Raw genomic sequence first — 16,785 nt, forward strand, 5'->3', positions numbered from 1 at the left:
AAAAGTAAATTTGAACATTCAGCAGAGTACAATGGGTCATCATATTAGCGCAAGTCCACTTATAGTATTATTTTCTGATTCCTTAGAATGTACAGAATAAAATTATATGCAACACAATATATTACAATACAGTTTTTGCTTAAAAAAAAAATGTTTTTTTAACATGCGCACATTTAATCAAAATATACCCATCACCATAGGTAAAAACATGTATCACTCAGAGGGTGTAAGTTTTAATTTTCCAATAGAAATCATTGTGTGGGTGCTTAGGTTTCAATTAAAAATATTGAACGACTATATAACATGATAAAATTGTATTTTAATTATCTTATACTTTAAGTGTTTAGTTGTCTAGCTACAATTGGATTTATACCAGATCTACCACTAAAAATAAAATTATGTGGTTCATTAGCATTCCTTGGCCACTCCCAAGTTTGAATGTTAGGCCATTTCTTCATAGTCACTTTCATTCAAAATTTTGTCAACAAAGTTACCATCACTCACATCATTTTTACTTTCATTGAATATGTTCTCCACTAAAACTCTCAGAAAAGACGTCATTTTACAGCAACTTCATTATACCATGATGTTATTTTAGATGGCAACTAATCAAATCAAACAATCAACAGATCAATTGGTAAACAACAATCGATTTTGATAGAGTTGACCAGCTTCAAAATCAAAAGGGTTATGTTTCAACAGACCATTGATATAAGAGTATAGACAAATGCCAAAATAATTAGTATCAGAAATATTTTTCTACTCCAAAATTACAAACTTATCTTGATGGGCAGTGCCCATCATCGGTAATTACGCTCATCCTAACTGATGACGGGAAATATATGTCATTGGTAGCCAATGGGTTAAAGCTAAATTTGTTTGTATTAAACTATTTCAATTTTTGTGAAACTGGCCGGTCTTTTGAAATGAAAAATCTGAGAACCTGTGGTCCTAAAAGGGTTTATCTCCTTTTCTATTTTTATTTAATTTTGTCCATTAGGGTTCAAAATGTCCAAAAATACTCACAAACTTTAGCACTTTTAACAGATAAGTTTTTAGTTATAATAATCTTTTGTTTTTTAATGTATTTTAACAGAGAAGTTGTTAGGTTGTTTTCTTATTGTGTTTTGTAGTTGTTTGTTAGTTTTTGTTGCATTTTAAATTATATTTATATATTGTATATTAGTTTAATTTATAGTTATTTATTTATTAAGATGTTGACTTGATGTCTAGTATATTTTATCTGAAAAGACTACCTTCTACAAAGTGCATTGGTCTGTTCTTCGAATAGGAATTAATTAATTTCAGTTTCTGGGCTCCATAATAATTTATCTTTACTTACATTTTAAACTTTAATTTTTAGGCTGTAGATTATTACGTTTTATTAATCTATTAGTATACTAAGGTAATTAGTCACCATGGACTATATTTTGACTGCATGTTTCAGTTAAAACTGCTGTACTTAGACTTTGTTAATGATTGTAATACATTAATGTGGACAATAAAGATATTATTATCAGTAACATAGTACCTAGGTATCAAAAATGTTTTCCATTCCTTATGCATTCTTACTGAATACAGTTTTTTAATACATTTCAAGTTGGATTTTAGTTCACATAGACTACAGTTAAAATGAAAATGTCTGTTTATTAAGTTGTTGAATAAAATTAACTTTTATTAATTAAATTATCTTCTTTTTCAGATGTAAATGAAAAGAATAATATTGTGATATTCTATTGCCATCATTTGTTTCATGAAGAATGCCTTCCACCTCTACAACTTATTGTGAGTTATATATACATCTTGTCTTCGTTATAGTTTATATTTATTTAATAAAAATAAATTTATAATTTGTTATGTAATAAATAGAAGATAACTCAGTCCACATAAAACCGAATAACACATATTCATTATGAATATTTCATATATACTTAAAATATTTGTTGTCAAAGTATATATATCCATTTTTATCCATAGGCCATTAGAAAAAATTAATTTTTGAACGCACACACAAGGCTTATCAAATAATAGGAAGTGTTGAAAATAAAGCTTATGCTGTCCTTAACAAAATTATATTATTTCCACCTCAAAGCTTTAAAAAAAAAATAACTCTAATTTCATATATTGACCGTTTAACAAAAAATAAGGCAGCTTTGGAAAGATCAGTAGTGAAAGATGCCCCAAACAACATCTTAAAGGACAAGCAACCATTCATGGTTAAAGAACAACTGATCCTTTTAAAATTTCTGAACAACTTAACTGTTATTTCACAAATGCAGCCCAAAAATCATTGACCAACACTGTATCAAGTATACCTGATTTAGGAGTTCTACATTACAATTGCTATAATATTCTTATTCTCTGGCCCGCCACCCACGAAAAAGTTATCTAAATCAACACATTCCTGCAGTAAAAAAACTAACTAGCTTTGATGAAATATCTTCTAAAATAATAAGAACATTTTGAAAAGAACTCACATATCATAAGACTGACATAATAAATCAATATTTTTTCTCAGGTATTCTTTTCCAAACATCTTGAAAGTTGTAAAAGTTTATCCAAAATTCAAGATGGATGAAACAGGAAAACAAAACATTACTGACCAATATTAGTTTTGATTCTATCTAAATTTGTTTAAAAATCCCTTTCACAAAGCATTACCTAATGACAAAACAATCTTATACCAGAAGAAACAGCATGGATTTATTTATGCCTGGATGCTCTACATCAGCTGTAATTCAGATTATATAGAAAATCTTATTGAATCTTTAGATCAAGTTAGTACAGCAACTGCAGTTTAACTAGATTATAGCACGGCTTTCAACAGTCTAATCTATGAAAATGTTATTATGCAAGGTGGAAAATATAAGTCAAACAATATGGTTTAAGAGGTATCGCACCAACTGAACATTATCTGTTAAAATAAAAACAATATGATCCAAAATATCACATCTAGCAAAATAATTGTGACCAGAGGTGTGCCAACTGTTTCTGGGACCAATTCTTTTCATATTATATATGTAAGTGACCTTTCAAGCTAACGTACTGGATACAGCAAATCATTAATATGTGTGGTTTATTCTCCAGAACCAGGACACTTACAGAAATACAGTCGTACATTGCAGTTAATATGGGTTCAATAGTACTGCAAATAATCTGGTTCTAAACTAAAGCAAAAGTTAGAAGATTTTCTTTGGAAGAGGAAAAATAAGGCAGTTGAGATAACTGAACTGACTAAAAGTGTACATGGCAAAAATATCTTGGAGGCATCTGATCGATGACCAACTATACTGGAAAGTCTTCCCTGGTGTAATCATAGCTCATTGCTTCCAACAGCAATTAATGAAGACCATCTACCAATGGTTGCTGAATTGACCATACTACAGTCTGGAGGGAGATTGTACATGGCTCCTATGAACTTTTAATTTTGAAACTTTAAATCAATTTTACGGTAATCACGTATTTTGGACATTGTATTATTCATGACTAGACAAAAAAATATTTAGGTTGAATTGATTCATCTTAAGGAGTATATGAATAAAAATGTATTTATAAATACAAAGAAAAAACATATCAGGTTGTGTTTCCACTTTAGGCAATGCAATTACAAAATGAAAATTACAACATAGAATAATAAAAGTATACAGTATAATACTGGATAAAAGAACAATTACAATATGAATATATAGGTGGTAGATAAATATGATGTTTGTAAAAAAAGTATTGGACCTTATCTTTTTTGCTGAAAATCTGATGGATATAAATCAAGCGGACTTATATTAGCAAACCTTGAAACTTCATGTACATTCAGGCCCATACTCAGAACAGTTTTTCTCTCACAATTTTACTGGGGCCTGGGTCGAGCCTAGCCACTCGTCTATTTGAAGGGACGATGTCAACAGACATCGGCGGGACATGGTGGCGGGACATGATGAGGTCCAGCCGAATATCTTTTCCAGGGCTTGCCAAAACTGAGTAAATGCGTGAATTAGCTTGTTAAACTTAAATACCTGCCTTTATTACTGATACTGTGTGTAGTAGAAGTATAGAAATAGTACCAAAGATCACTACCATAATCGGGTATGCTGTATATGTCTAATTGCTCACATAGTAGAGTTTAACACACATAGATGTCAGTGGCAGTGCAGTGCAGTCTGAGCACTGCCCCAAAAACAGCAAAACCATTAATTTCAAATATATGCAAATTGGATGCCTAACCGTTGTTGGTCAAGATCTATTTCCATTTGGTTTACATTGAGCCTTGAGACAGCTGAGACAGTGATGGAAATGCTGACTTCAAATAGTTTACTATGGACAACTTGTTGGTTTCAATTAATTTTTTATAGACACTTTTTCATTTCATATTTTTAGTTTATTATGTAAATATTATTTATTTATTGTTTTTATTTTTTTGTTTTTACTGGGGCTCTTCGCCAGAGCCCTTATTAACGAGCTATCACTGACTGAGGGATAACCTCCCCATCATTCAACTGTACTAGCCTCTTTCGACCAATATTCCCGCTCATTTTACATTTTATTCTTAAGATAAGAATTTTTTAAAATTTTTAATTTCTTCATTGTCTGAAATGTTTGAAACCATTAATATATAGAGATGTTTTTTATAGTCCTCATATTGAGCAGCTTATGTATATATAAATATGTATATCAAATATTGTTATGTTTCAGGTCAGTTGTGTCATATGCAATTCTCCAAAGACCAACAAATCTTCAATATTCAATTCTACTATAAAATAGACTGAAATAATAAATAAAAACCAAATTTAATTGAATCTACAGTAAAAGTACACTAGAGTCAACAAATATTTTATTTTAAGAATTTATCTACAATTTTATAATCATTCATAATTTTTATTATTTTGTGTTATAATTTCTTTCCTTGTTTACCTTTAGGCAAGTGTGAGTCATTTAGAAAAATCTGAAAGTGGGCCAAACAAACAGGATCTCAACACTAATCACTGAACGATACCATACAATGCAATTTTAAGACATAAGTAAATTAATAATCATTTAATGATTTGTTTTAACAAAATTATTTTCCATACAGTTATACTCTCCATCAGAATCAATACAAAATAGCAAAATATTTTGATGGTAATGTCAATTCTATAAATACGTAAATGTGTACTGTAAACAAATGTAAAAACTAAGGTAGTAATGCTTATAAGGTACGTTTTGTCAATATCCATTCAATATGTTAGTTTTGACAGACTGATTACAAATTTTTCAATCCTGCATTCCAATTGGCGAAAAACCAATTCCCCAGTCTTGATTCTGATTCCACCATATATAATACGAGGGTCTTCCAGAAAGTAAAGAACGTTTTGTTATAAGTCAATAAAAACAAAAGATAACAGCATGAAAATTTATTTTATAAATACTTATAAACTTACTCTATTTTTCTACAAAATCGCCGGAACTGTCAAGGCACTTGTTGTAGCGTGGCACCAGTTTTTCTATACCGACGTTATACTGTTCTGCTGCCAAGGAATGAAGCCACGTTTTTACTCCTTCTTTGAGGTCTTCGTCACCCAAAAAGTTTTTTCCGCCTAAAAACACTTTCAACTTTGGAAACAAGTGATAGTCACTCGGAGCCAGATCTGGACTATACGGAGGGTGTCCGAAGATTTGCCATTTGAAAGAATTGAGTTCTGCTTTGGTTCGTGCACTGCAATGAGGGCCGAGCATTGTCGTGGATCAGCACCACTTTCGACGACAGCATTCCGCGTCGTTTGTTCTGAATAGCGCGGCGAAGCCGATGCAAGGTCTCGATGTAGGCCTCTGAGTTGATTGTTTCGCCTCTCGGCATGAACTCCACATGGATTAGGCCTTTTCGGTCCCAAAAAAAACTGTTGCCATCAATTTCCTGGTGTTCAAATTTGGTTTTTCTTTCCTGTTTTTTTTTTGGTGAATTCGAGTGATGCCCATTCCATTGACTGGAGCTTTGTTTCCGGGGTTCGATAGGAAACCCAAGTTTCGTCACCCGTTACGATGCGGTCAAGAAACGCATCACCTTCTTCGTCATACTGAGTCAAAAACTCAAGAGCTGCTCCCATCCGTTTAGTCTTGTGGACATCAGTAAGAATCTTAGGCACCCAACGAGCACACATTTTCTGATAACCAAGACGTTCAGTCACTATTTCGTGCAAAAGCGACCTTGAAATTTGTGGAAAAAATTCCACTAGACCACTCAAAGTGAAACGACGGTTTTGTTGAATTTTTCCATCAACTTTCGCTGCCAACTCGTCAGTAACGAGTGACGGCCTTCCACTTCGTTCCTCGTCGTGCACATTAGTTCGACCTTCCTTAAATTGAATGCACCATTTTCTCACTGATGACTCGTTCATCGCATTGTCACCGTAAACTGCCTTTAATTTGCCTATAAATTTCAATAGGTCGAACATTCTGTGCATTCAGAAACTGTATCACACTACACAGTTCACACTTGGCGGGATTTTCAATTATCGCCGCCATTTTAAACTTTCACAGGAGACGCAAACATGACCTCACGGTACCGCTACTCAGCTCACACTGAGGCAGAAGGTGTGGCTAACGAACAAGCTATCTACCGCGGTGGTGGGGGAACTGCGCCGCCCGTGATGCGCAATCGTTCTTTACTTTCTGGAAGACCCTCGTACATTCTGATTCTTTACGTTCTGTAATAGAACACAATAATGGCCTGTTTGTAAAGCAATATGTGTACAGAACTTTACTGGATTGTATTGTGACAAATTTGTTATAACTAACAACTGTTCTCATAAAATCTATTATATCCCTCTCCCAGTCACATTTACTTCAGGTATTCATGGTGCTACCAGACCCAATTAATTTGCTCTGCCAGCCTCCCTCGGTCAAACTATGTTGTGTAAGCAAACAAGCACATTCTGTTATTGTTGATGTCAATTATATTATTTATAATTTGGTTCAATATTAGCGAATGTTGAAGCAATGAGAAGGGTTTCTTTATTGCAAAACTACCCATAGTAGTTCAAAATATTGCCACTATATCGCACACTTATTGTTTCAGTCAGTAAAATAGAGCTTGGCCATCTGTGTAGTGCAGTGGCAGTGTGCTACCCATACCGATCCATGTCTTGCGTTTGGGTGAGAGTTTAAAGGAATGTATATTAAATCTAAATTTATTTTAAAACTATGTATTTTCTAAATGTGATTTTTCTTCTAATGATGGGGGAAATAAATAAAGTAATACACATTTTGTATTTCTAGAGTAAGTTTTTAGTTTCTTGCATATTTTGTTCTGATAACCACCATTTAAAACCATTCAAACTGTTACTGAGGTATGAATGGTTAAGAAAGCACAAAGAACAGACACTTAAAACAAGGAAGGACATTTTCCAGTTGTCTTTTTTTAGATTGCAGGTTTACAAAATTCGTACATACAATTCAGAGGCACTCTGCGTCTTAGCATAAATAATTTTTTAATTGCACTAAATTTGCCAACATTTTAAATGCTGATTCCATAAGTGTATGTAACCGCAGAACTTCGTAAGAACATGGGATCTGTTTCATGTGAGTTTTCTTTGAATTACTGTATATTGTAATCCCTGTTTTTATGGATTCTCTATATTCTGTAAGGTTAGGAGTTTAGTTGCACAATTCAGTGCTAGAATGTATGTGATGTATCAGCTTAATGACAAAGCTGAAGCTGTTCACTTGTTTTGCAAAAAATAAATATTCAATCTTGCAAAAACATATTTTTAAAGTTATAAAATAACTGCACATGTTTTAAAGTATCATATTGAAATAAAAACTGCAAATTGTAGCACATTTTATATAAGACATCTGTAAAAAAAGATTATATATATGTATATGCCACAATTATTTTAAAATTTCAAAATTAATTTTAACCATTTTTATATTTTAAAGAAAGAAGAAAAACATGGAAAATACATGTATGTTATCACTTTTTATTTTGGTACAATCTTTTACTTATAATTTTTTTTAACGCCCAACATATAAAGAGACATGGAATTCTGGATGAGCTCTAAAAATGGTAAAATACTTAATTAGGTTGATAGATTATAATCACTCCTGCCTGCTTTGGTGACTAATACCAGTTTCTACCTGTTAGAAAAGGGTTTTCGACACTCAAATATTATTACTTGGAATAAGGTTTTCGCTACAAACTTTTGTATTATAACTGGCTTAAGATCATTTTTACATTCCGTAGAAATTAAGAACCTTGTTGTTCTTTTTTAACTTAAAAAAAATTTCACCAAATTTCAAATTATGTTGTCAAACAAATTTTTGTATTAAAGTGTTGTTCAAAAAGTAGTGAAGGATTTCTTAGTTTTGCCTTCTTTGGGGAGGGAGAAACAAAACCAGGAAACTATATTAAAGTCTTCACTTGAAATAAGCATTTATTGCAAGCACACTTGTGTTCTTCTTTAAAAGATGTTCCCTTTCTTCTCATGAGACTGCTCTCATCCCTGCTTATTGATATTTATGAACTACTGTCTATTAGCCTGGCTAAGTTATTATTTCTCCGTGCCTAAAAAACACTTGTGCCAGTAACCCTTTGACATAGAATACAGAGAAATTTCAAAATGCACCTTACTCCCCTACTTATAGATCAGTCCCCAAATATAGATCAGTCACATTTATGTACCAAAAATAATATATAATTTTGATTGTATAAAAATTCTTTTGAAATATTTACTTCTTTTTGACTAACAGAAGAGTGTGACACTATGTATTATAAGAAGTTATTTATTTGTGATACAATCACTAGTACAATATCTATGCTTATGAATGATTGTTTGTTTTGCAACGTATGCTCATGGTACAATAAATTGTGGCTGCTGTCATTGGTCCTTTGTCATGTTGTATATTTGCTCATTAACATGGTCTTTGTGCTCATAACATTTTAATGTGTGGTTATTTCTTTGTATGTACTGCAATATTGTTGTTCTGTCTTTTGCTAAGCTACCATTTTGTTCGCACTATATCATGTCACTCACTTGGCGTTAAATAGCAAGAATCAATGCTGTGAAAATCGATATTATTGTTCAATTATTAAATCGAATTCTTTTACTAACAATCGTTAAAATTTAATATAAATCAATAATGTATGCAGTAGTAAACATATTTTTTACCATATTTCACTTTTTTAAATATAAAGATGTATTTGGAAGAGGTTTCAGGAAAGTGTTTTAAGTTTTAGACTTCAAAACTGTTCACCGCCTTTCAAACTCCCTGCTAAATACTTCAAATACCTGACAGAATTTATGCTAGTATGAATAATTTAATAATTGATCACTTGCTATCTCTTTCTTCAAACTTGGCCCTTAGACTTGGCTAGCTTCTTAATTTGAGGACATCGTAAAAATAGCATCTTATTACATATATAGACTGATATATTTGTTTCACTAATTACTGTTTGTTAACAAAAACACTTCATTAAGGACCTATTTCACATAACCAACTTAAATGTAGATTTATCATTTCATTCAATCGTGACTAGGGCTGAATTACAAGTGAAAAATTGGTTAATAAATAGCATTGTTGTAAATCACATCAAGCCAATTATAATTTATTTCAATATTAAACCAGTAAAAATTCTCAATTTTTGGTATATGGATTGTTCATCCAGAAACTAATAGTAATTTGTAATTATCAGACTGTAGTGCCTTGCAGAAAAGTGTGCCTCAGACAATGAGTTTTTTGTTAAAGTAGAACAGATATATTTTTGTAGGCCCTAAAAAGGAGAGGTCATTAAATAATATTATATTATGGTCAACTATTATCTGTAAACTTAGAAAAGGAGTATAAAACAATATTAATTACGTATTGATAATGATAACTACAGTTTTATGATAAATACAATTTTATATCCAAATATCTCATTAAAGTTAGTAACTACAACCGGATGGTAGAATTATAACTGTTGTTACAATGAGATACATGTTTCTCCCTTGACTGTGATTTGTACTGTTGTAATTATGTACTCATACAATAGTACTCACAACACATAATACTCATATGTTATATAATATTTTATTATAATTACTGATTTTACCTCATCGAAATTACATCTGTATTTTAACTGTACACTTAAAAATATTGCAAATTTACACAAAGTATTATTTACAACAAACAAAAAACGTAAATCTAATACATTTTAGTTCTCTACAACAAAGAGGGTTTATCATCGTAATTATAATTATATTTAAGTTTTTTCATGTTCTAAAGATTAACTGTTTGGTATTAAGCATATTATATTTCTTCAATGCAATATATTGTAAGCTGTGCTGTTTGTATTATATTTTGTTCAAATGTGGATGGTTGAGGGTTAAGTATACAACCAAATAGTCTTGTGTATTTATATTTTATTGTTTTTGTTACTAATATTTATCATAATCTGACTTTTCCATATATTGTATATAAAGTTTTTTATTACTCTTCAAATAAAAGTCTGTTTAAACTGAATTATTTATTTCCAAATGTTTTGTATTATACAGGTATTACTGGGCCTTGGCCAGACAATGCAGAATAGTCTACTTGCTATTTGAAGGTAGTGTTTGGTAATACTTCCTCAAATACATATAAATAAAGAATAGTAATCACAAATGCATAAAAATATTTTATTTTAATCTTTTCCAATATTCACACATGCTAGCTTATTTAAAATAATTAACAAATATTGACAGAATTGATACTATACGAATGATATGACATGATGTCTATATTAAGAAAGCCTTTTAATTTATTTCATAGATGTAAATTATTTTTAAGTTTGATTCTCTCTGGGGGTGTCACTTTAAATACTAGGTCCAATATATGCAGGGATTGCCTTGACTAAATTATTATATTGCATTCAATAGTAAAATAAATTTTTTGTTTCTTATGTTGCAGTCTATATTTTTTTTATGTATAAATTATCCTGATTTTGCTTTCCATATAAAAAAACCTGCCTGAAATATGTTCTGAACTAAACGCAGTCAATTATCTTTAAATTATTCTTTTCATGATTTGTTGTATTTCATAATTAAAATAATTCTTTTGCTTTTATGTGCCGTATAACATTTATTTTTGTATAGATTGAAGTGAGAAGTTTTTATTATAGATCTGCAATCTGTATTGAATACATGACTGCATGGTTACAGTATATAACATTAAATGAGTTCATGTATTACAGTAATAACATCTTTCATAATACAAAACATAAACCCCCAAAACCCAATCTGCTGCATATCATTCATTTCAACATGATAAGTCTGATTGAAATCTGATCATTGACCAACCCCACAAGCCTTCATTCTCCTGGTTATTTTTTAACTTTGATTGCTAAGTTTTATTGTAATTTTATATCATTCGTTTTTGTCATAGTGAGAACCAAAGAAAATGTGTTCTAAAACATTGTTGTCATGTTAAGCCTAACTTTTCAGGCCAGAAATTTTGAGGTTAAAAATTTATCAACAGATTACAGGGTGTAAATATTAAGTCCTGATACACCTGGATATATTCCAAACAGTTTCAGATATCAATGTAAAATCTTCACCATAACTATTGAAATACTTTTTAAAACTTTTTAGAGGGTAAAAAATATTTTTACCAAGGGGTTGAGGGGGATCACATTAAATTTTCAAAATTTCAACCCCTATCTTGTGACATTTCATTTGAAAATTAAAATTCAAAAAGAAAACACAATAATATATGAAATAAAACATTTCTATGATGATCCTAGCAAAATTTATGGGCATACAACCCCTTAAATTCTAAGGGTGTAAATATTAAGTCCTGTTACCCCTGGATATATTCCAAAACGGATTAAGATATTCAATATACCAACCTTCACCATACTCGCCTTAAATTACTTTTTTTGAGGGTAAAAAAAGATTTTACCCCCCTTTTTCAAAAATTGGATAGAAGGGGGTAAATTTTCTAATTTTCAAATTGCATACAACCCCTTATCTTGTGGACATGTCATATTTAAAGGTCTATTAAATAGAAACACAATGACACTAAGAAAACACCCTCTGCGTCATTTCTAGCAGAAAAGTTAAGGGCATATAAGGCAAAAAAATATAATCTGTAAAGACAAAGTTAATTTCTTGCGCATATTAACACAATGTATGCGTGATTTCGTTTAGTAAACACTTTGAGGGGCCCAGATTATCCCTTTTACGTGAGTATCTAATGTTTCTGGTGAGCGTATAGTTTAGTTAAGAGGTGTACTTTCTAGTTGGCATTATAATGTAAAGAATTATTTGCCCACAAAAACCTTTGCTAGCATCGTCGTTGAGATGTTTTGTTCATGTCATTGTGTTGCGATTGAATAGGACCTTTAAAACCCATTGAGGAAGCAATTAACCTAGCCTCTCTAGGACTGAAATGTTAGAATTGATTTTGGCAAAAATGCATTGTGTGTACCAAAAATATTAATAGAATGGAAGTTTTGGATAGAGAGATAAATTTTTCAAAATATTTTAGTCTATTTTCATTGCTCTACAATAGTGTTGTTGCTTTCTACCAGTAATTTGTTATTTAATTTTTGTAGTATTTACAAATTTGTTTAGTAAGAAAAACAAAAAAATCAAAATCAAATATCAATATTCTATTACTTTGTTTGTTTATCTGTTTTAATAATTTTTTATTCAAAACAGCATAATGTTTTTATACATGGAATAACCCATAATTTTATTGGATTACTTAATTATAAAGCGGCATAAAAAAACAAAACAATCAAAATTTCTTTTACATTTTTTCAGTTTTTGATGATTTTATGGTAAGGTCCTGTATTAGTGGTCTGAGGAAAATGAGATAAATAAACACTGTTTGTTACATTCCATTGTTATTTAATAAAAAGATAATTAACAGTAACTAAAAAAACTGTTTACATTTACATAAAATGACCATTCATTTCACTTTTTATAGTTCATTTTCTGTTGTTTCACTCTTTGAGTATCTTTGATATCTCAATATCACACTGTCCAAGTATCTGTCTTAATATACTAAAGTACGCAAAATTGTCTTGTTCCATGAGGTGAGTGTAAGAACTAAAAACTCATTCAAAAAACTATATACAGTTAAACACTAAACATTGGACAGCATGATACACAGAATGTAAGCAGAAACATTGAACATTGACAGTGACGAAAATTGAGCATATCGCAAAAAGGTAAACTATAACAAAACCCAAAATTGTTAGATTGGGTTCTATATGTGGCAAATATAACAAAATCGGAAAACGGAATGATTGCTTTCATAAGGGATGCAGGGAGGACTCAAATCTGCGATCCAGTGGAAAAAACAAACAAATACATGATCATGTAGCATCTAGAAAGAGCACAAAAAGTGACGCTTGGGCAAATTCCCCAATGGGTTAAAATGACTTGTCACAATATATGGGTTGCAATTTGAAAATTTTAAAGTTACCCCCTTAGACTTATATTTTCATAGAAAAGACCTTGTACTAATTTATGACAAAGGCAATTGGGATGGATGATCAGATTGTTGGGACATGTAATAGGCTAGGGATGTAGCCAGCGAGATGATCCAGTTTTAAATCCAAGGGCCCCCCCTTCCCAATTTTCAATGTTCTCTTTTAGTTAACTTTATATTATTATTTAAATTAATTCAGTTATTAACTGACATGTACTGCTGAAAGATCGTTCTTAACAAAGGAACAGGTCAAGAACTTTTTACTTTTTAAGGAAACACATATTGGGGACCTTACTCTCTGTATTCCACTATGGGGAAAATATCAGTTGTCTGGACCCCCCCCAAAATTTTTCTGGCTACGTTTTTTTTGGTGTAATAGGGTCTTAGTTAGTGGCATTCACAGCCTCAAACTTTTTGCTCTGTTTTAAGTAGTGTGAATGTGCCATAATGATCATGAATGATCGAGCTTTCAGACAGACTACAAAGAGCTCAAAACTGTTGCATTAGATTTATTTTCCCCCACCAATCATAAGATGGATGTGATCCATATTTACACTTTTTTCAACAGCAGTATATCCATAATGAAACTGAAATGTCCCAAAATTCTTGTTCTTTCTCATAATGTATACTAATTTACCTACTTATCTGTCCAAAAAGATTTTCATTTCTAAACATCAGTGAATGGACCTACTCGTGTAGGGGAGGGCATCTCTTGCTATCAAATCTCCCCTGATCCATCGTTCCAGTTTCTCCAATCAAATCGTTTCACTGTTTACTGCCTTGCTGGACAATAAAAATGCATTTCTTGATGATATCAAAATATCTTGGGCCATTTATTTCTGTTTTCGAAGGTAGAGGATCTAAGGTTGTACTGTGTCAAATATTGCGTGCTGGCTGGTGTGATGAGATGCTGTATGTCGTCCCTGGTGCTCATACTTCTAGGAGCTAAATTTGCTGAATGATTTGAAATGGAATGACTTTTTTTAAAAAAAAATTGTAATAAAACTTAATTCATCAGTCCTGTTGTTAGCGATTATTTTTAAGTTGTGTTATACATAAGTTAGTTTATATTCATGGGTATTTTATTCAGTTATGCTTCTTTTTAAAATTATTTTTGACCTTGTCTCTTTAAATTTTATATGATTATATTGAAGTTAAATGTAAAAGAGAGGGACTTTATAAGCCCAAACTTCTCTCCTCCAGTAGGAGCCAATCAATTTCATTTCCGTTATCCAGTTGTTTTTAAGACATTCATTATACTAACAACTACTATTTTTTATGTAACAGATAGACTCTTGATTAATAGGAAAAAAAATTATTGAGCTTGCCCTTACTATAAATTTATTATTGTAATTCTACTAACCAATTTCTACACAAAAACAAGTATTTATCCCTCTAAGTCGCTGTGGTAATGTTTCCTGATAAAAAACGCCTATTATGATTTAATAATAAGTGCCTTGGCAAGAACATAAAGAACATAATTTAAGTGGTTTACTTGTAACAGCAAACGCAAAAATTTTAACGCCTTTCAGGTTTAGGTACACTTAGACAAGATTAACACTGATCTCGTCAACTTCCATCCAAGGTCAGACCACCGTTAATTTTTTAATAAACACCAGGAAACACTCTAAGTTGTTTTATACCAGGTTCTGTTTTACTCTTTACAATCATGGTGAGGCGAGGAAATTCCAAACCTGTCCAACTCAAAAGCGCCAACCCCCTTCATGTGTTCTGTGGTGAGTTAAACTACCAGTAAATAACATAATGCTGATTATCCCCGGATTTCAGGGTCTGGGATATTGGCAGATGGCCTCACTTTCCTTATTGCTTTTTGCAAACATACCTAATGGTGTCACATTTTTTTCGCCGAAACATAAGCTCATAGGCACTTCTTAAGATCCAAAAGTGATAATGTATTGCTTTTATGAGTTATATATAGTATTATTTTTAAATAATATTTTAATCTTATATTATTTTTAGCTCCCTTTTAATCATGATTTGATATTTGCAGTAATAATGGGTGTTCGCCTTGATTACTAGGCGACTGTTAGGTAACTAAGTTGTCAATGGCTCCTGATTGAGATTTCATGTTGAAAAAACTCTTTAGTAGAATACCATTTCCAATACTTTTTGTGTTGTAACAATTTGAAAAAATCCAGAGTAAAAATTTTCTTAAATTCTAAAGTTATACTGACATTTCATTCATGTCTAGTATTTACTAATCTAAAGGACGAGTGTTTATAACAAAAGGTGGTGTAACTGACAAGTGTGTACGGCGGCCTTGCCTCATGCTTTCATTCAAAAATTTAAATTGATTGTTTAAAGGCTTTATGTCAATTATTACATATATTTTTTCATGTCTGTCAACAAAACATATACTTCATAATAGTTTGAAAAACAAACACGAAGAAAAATAATTTGCCATTATCTATACTGTTAGAATAACAATTGTATTGGGTGCCTATTCTGTGTGTGTTCATAATACTCAAACATTGTAAAATCTAACTTTACCCCAAATTGAACTGTAAATTTTATTTGGAACATCCCTTTGGGCCCTTGCTAAACATATTAGGCTATTTTTTTAGATTTCAAATAATCCCATCCGGGCTACACCCCAATGGTATTAAAAACTCCTTTAACACTCCATTATATATTTAGGGGGACCTGTCCCTTTAATTAGCAGCAGATTGAGTAGAAAGTGTTTTTAATCACACTCTCAAAGTTAATAAAAGTGTAATAATTTTTACACAATTTTAAACAGGTTAATTGTAAACTGGGTTTGTTGTTATTCGTCTGTTAAAGTCAGTTACCACTTTTACAAATGTCATGTTATGTACAGGGAAGCATTTCTTCATCTGGTTTGTTGTTTATTGGGGTTTTAAAACTACCAGTAAAGATGCCTATCGTTTATTACATCATAAACTGAAGAATAGAAAAGCTAAGGACTTCAAACATTAGTCCTACTTGAAAGTTAAGATTTCTCCACACAGTTGCCCTAAATACATTCATTATTTGTTACAAAAATTATTCTATGAAAAATATTGGGAGATAAAAATTTTTACAAGTGATTTATAAAAAACAGGTTTTCACTCTCCTCCTTCACCATCCAAATTTTAAGACTGAAAATTTGAAATGGATCAAGAGATTGAAATATATTTTTTCAGTGACTATCACTTATCTCAGGATTGTTTGTTTCGGAATGTAATTTATAAAAGAATATGCTTGTTGATATCCCTAGTTTTTCCCAAAATGATGTCGCTTATGAATGTAAGTGCTAGTATGAATAAAAATCTTGAAAAATAAAGTCCTGTGAAACCTTATTTAGTAACAGTACTAAACACAAAATTGATACTTCTTCAACAG

At 31.2% G+C, this 16,785-nt stretch overlaps 1 pseudogene; it reads left to right on the forward strand.

Moving 5' to 3' along the window:
• The window catches only part of LOC124372831, a 37,903-nt pseudogene extending 33,028 nt beyond the window's left edge, over positions 1-4,875 (forward strand).
• The last annotated feature ends 11,910 nt before the right edge of the window (positions 4,876-16,785 follow it).

Source organism: Homalodisca vitripennis, unplaced genomic scaffold (genome assembly GCF_021130785.1).
Source record: "Homalodisca vitripennis isolate AUS2020 unplaced genomic scaffold, UT_GWSS_2.1 ScUCBcl_4161;HRSCAF=10170, whole genome shotgun sequence".
Taxonomy (NCBI): domain Eukaryota; kingdom Metazoa; phylum Arthropoda; class Insecta; order Hemiptera; family Cicadellidae; genus Homalodisca; species Homalodisca vitripennis.